This window comes from Trichosurus vulpecula, chromosome 1 (genome assembly GCF_011100635.1).
Source record: "Trichosurus vulpecula isolate mTriVul1 chromosome 1, mTriVul1.pri, whole genome shotgun sequence".
In the NCBI taxonomy this organism is placed as follows: domain Eukaryota; kingdom Metazoa; phylum Chordata; class Mammalia; order Diprotodontia; family Phalangeridae; genus Trichosurus; species Trichosurus vulpecula.
In genome coordinates this window covers 80,143,320-80,147,285 of record NC_050573.1, presented here as the reverse complement: position 1 = coordinate 80,147,285, position 3,966 = coordinate 80,143,320, and the positions used below count along the sequence as shown (strand labels likewise).

The following is a 3,966-nucleotide window of genomic DNA, read 5'->3' as shown; positions in this document are numbered from 1 at the left end:
CTTGTTTAGAATGTGCATTTGACTGACTATAATTTTAATCTTTTATCTGGCCAAATTTTTTTCTCTCATTCCCCCACCCCCAGCCCCGGCCCCTACAACTTTCTCAGTCCCTACCAAGTGATGAAGTTCAACATACAAAATCCAGCAGGGTACCTTTTTCCTTTCCCCAAGCTCTTTTTTTCTGCTTGTCTTTCTTGGGAGTCAGGAGGAGGGCCTGTCCCAATCCCAAATGAATCTGAATATGGATATTGCCTTGCAAATAAGGGACACTCCCTTGCCCACCCTACGAGCCCCTTTCCTTACCCTGCCTTTTCCATGTTCACTCTTGCTCTTCATGCACAAATGAAAAGGGGGAAAAACAAAATTTGGATTTGGGAAACTATTTCTCCTTTACCTTCTTGAGCTTGGGGAGTTTAATTTTCTAACCACTTCATCACATCTGGCTGACTACTGGGGAAGTGCACTACTGCCTATGATAGGATAAAAAACCCTGGTGCTGGCAGGAAGTTGAAATAAAATTCCACAGTGAATGCCCCCTGTGCAAAGTGATTTCTCTTGGTTGATTTGGCAAAAATTGTTAAAAGAAAATTTTTGTTCAGGCCTTGCCCTTAATAATGAAGCAAATCCAGAATGAGAGAATTTAAAGGATTTTTTGGTAACATCTAAGGCAATAGTTGTCCTTCATACTTGAAGAGGACCAAAATGACATTACTATGTTGGGATCAACATACAATGGGTCTAACTGTGGCTGATTAGACCAATATGAGCTCAGAAAGCTCTACCACAGATCAGGCACAAATAGTCCTTATGAATATTTGAAATGGAAATATCTCTAAATTTGGATATCTCATTTCTTTTGAGCTAGTGTGTCTTCTTTTACATGAGCACATCATGCTGGACAGTTCTATGTTACTGTCTCTCATGTCTCACAATCGATTCCCAAGTTCTTCAAAGAGACCTTGAGAGTGTCCTTGTATGACTTCTATTTTTTTTAATTCCATATTTTATTATCTAATATTTTTTAGTTTTCAGCATTGATTTCCACAAGATTTTGAGTTACAAATTCTCTCCCCATTTCTACCCTACCCCCCACTCCAGGATGGCATATATTTTGATTGCCCCATTCCCCCGTCAGCCCTCCCTTCTGTCATCCCACTCCCCCCCATCCCCTTTCCCCTTACCTTCTTGTAGGGCAAGATAGATTTCTATGCCCCATTGCTTGTATATCTTATTTCCCAGTTGCATGCAAAAACACCTTTTTTTTAGTATCTGCTTTTAAAACTTTGAGTTCCAAATTCTCTCCCCTCTTCCTTCCCCACCCACCTTCCCTAAGAAGGCAAACAATTCAACATAGGCCACACATGTATCATTATGTAAAATACTTCCACAATACTCATGTTGTGAAAGACTAACTGTATTTCCCTCCACCCTGTCCTGTCCCCCTTTATTCAGTTTTCTCCCTTGACCCTGTCCCTTTTCAAAAGTGTTTGCTTTTGATTACCTCCTCCCCCATCTGCCCTCCCTTCTATCATCCCCCCTTTTTATTCCCTTCCCCTTACTTTCCTGTGGAGTAAGGTACCCAATTGAGTGTGTATGTTATTCTCTCCTCAGGTCAAATCTAATGAGAGCAAGATTTACTTATTCCCCCTCACCTGCCACATCTTCCCTTCCAACAGAACTGCTTTTTATTGCCACTTTTATGTGAGATAATTTTTTTTTATGGGATAGCCAAGGAAATAGCTAGTCTTTTATTGGAGGGAAGAAAACATATCACATCTCAAGTAAACCAGTTCAGGGGCTCAGTGGCTAAACTGGTGGGGTACCAGCTTGTAATGGGTTCCACAGTTAGGGCAACGCTGTGTCTCACCTTTATGAAGCCAGAACCAGATGACTGCACTGCTGTCCTCTTCACAGATACAGCCCACTATTCACTTGTCATCAATGGAAGGGACCAGGTTGGGTTCCTCCTTAGTCCCTGGAGCTGCCTTTGGGGCTAGGATATTGTATGGATCCAAATCATTCCCTGAAGCCATCATAATCTCTCTCTCCAAGCCAGTAGCCTGCTCCTCATCAGAAGGGATTCCTCCTCCGGTTGCCATAGAGTGAACGGCCACTTGAGCCGGGCCAGAGGCCCTCAAGGCCTGGACCGCCAGTGCCCGGCTCCTCGCAGTAACCTTGAAGCCATTGCGTCTGAGACAACTGCAACCAGTTGTAACAGCCTATGTGAGATAATTTACCCCATTCTATCTCTCCCTGTCTCCCTGTATCAATATATTCCTCTCTCACCCCTTAATTTGATTTTATTTTTTTAGATGTCATCCCTTTATATTCAACTCACCCTGTGTTCAGTTAAGATTCTTTTAGTTTTGATTCACTCCTACAAAATGCCCAGACCAATTCAGAGGATAATAATGATAATTAATTAAAGAACAGACAAATGCACATTAGTGTTGCAGAGGCAATATCCTAAACAGCTTAATACAATGACTGATAAGGTGAAGCAAAGATATACAAGTATAGTTACAGAAATCATCACTGAATCAGGAGAAGCACCAACTCTGAAGTTCACAGCTGGGGAATCCCGGGTGATGTGGGGGTGGGGTGGGGAGCCTGTTGAATCCAGATCCAGAAGGTCCCAGGCAGAGTATCCTCTCAATGGGTGAGACTACAATTAGGTCCCTAAACTTTTTTCTTTAAGTAGCCTGAGAACAAAAAAGGCTCACTGCCAAAAGTGTTGGCAAGGTACCAATCCTTACATGAGGCTCGGGGGTGGGGGCAGCCTCTCCAGAGTCCTAAGGACAGCACTTTCCCAGGATGGCTAGTCCCAGGAATTCATAGGCAGTTGATAAGTACTTCCTTGAGGGTTTGGCCAATATCCCACAAGGACATCTCCCTCACATTCTCAGGACCATGTGCTCTCCAAACATGCTAGGGGTGAATTAAAGTTCATCATATCCTGTCTCTTTAGTAAACTGAGGTCTGTGCTTTGGTAAACTGAGGCCTGTGCCAGTATAATCTTACCCTGGATCGACATGATCCTTTTGCCCTGTATATATATGTATATTCCCTTCAACTACCCTAATGCTGAGAAAGGTCTCATGAATTACATGCATCATTTTTCCGTGGAGGAATGTAAACAAAACAGTTCAACTTTAGTAAGTCCCTTATGATTTCTGTTTCTTGTTTACCTTTTCATGCTTCTCTTGATTCTTGTGTCTGAAAGTCAAATTTCCTATTCAGCTCTGGTCTTCTCACTGAGAAAGCTTGAAAGTCCTCTATTTTATTGAAAATCCATATTTTTCCTTGGAGCATTATACTCAGTTTTGCTGGGTAGGTGATTCTAGGTTTTAATCCTAGCTCCTTTGATCTCTGGAATATCATATTCCAAGCCCTTCAATCCATTAATGTAGAAGCTGCTAGATCTTGTATTATCCTGATTGTGTTTCCACAGTACTTAAATTGTTTCTTTCTGGCTGCTTGCAATATTTTCTCCTTGACCTGGGAACTCTGGAATTTGGTGACAATATTCCTAGGAGTTTTCTTTTTGGGATCTTTTCTGAGAGGCAATCAGTGGATTCTTTCCATTTCTATTTTACCCTCTGGCTCTAGAATATCAGGGTAGTTCTCCTTGACAATTTCTTGAAAGATTTTTTGATCATGGCTTTCAGGTAGCCCAGTGCTTTTTAAGTTATCTCTCCTGAGATAACTTTTCCAGATCAGTGGTTTTTCCAATGAGATCTTTCACATTGTCTTCTATTTTTTCATTCCTTTGGTTCTGTTTTATAATATCTTGATTTCTCTTAAAGTCACTAGCTTCCACTTGCTCCAATCTAATTTTTAAGGTGGTATTTTCTTCAGTGGTCCTTTTCCATTTGGCTAATTCTGCCTTTCAAGGCACTCTTCTCCTCATTGGCTTTTTGGAGCTCTTTTGCCATTTGAGTTAGTCTATTTTTTAAGGTATTATTT

General features: G+C 41.5%; 1 pseudogene; it reads right to left on the bottom strand.

Moving 5' to 3' along the window:
- Positions 1-1,745: 1,745 nt before the first annotated feature.
- LOC118852784 lies at positions 1,746-2,185 on the bottom strand (annotated as a pseudogene).
- Positions 2,186-3,966: the final 1,781 nt, after the last annotated feature.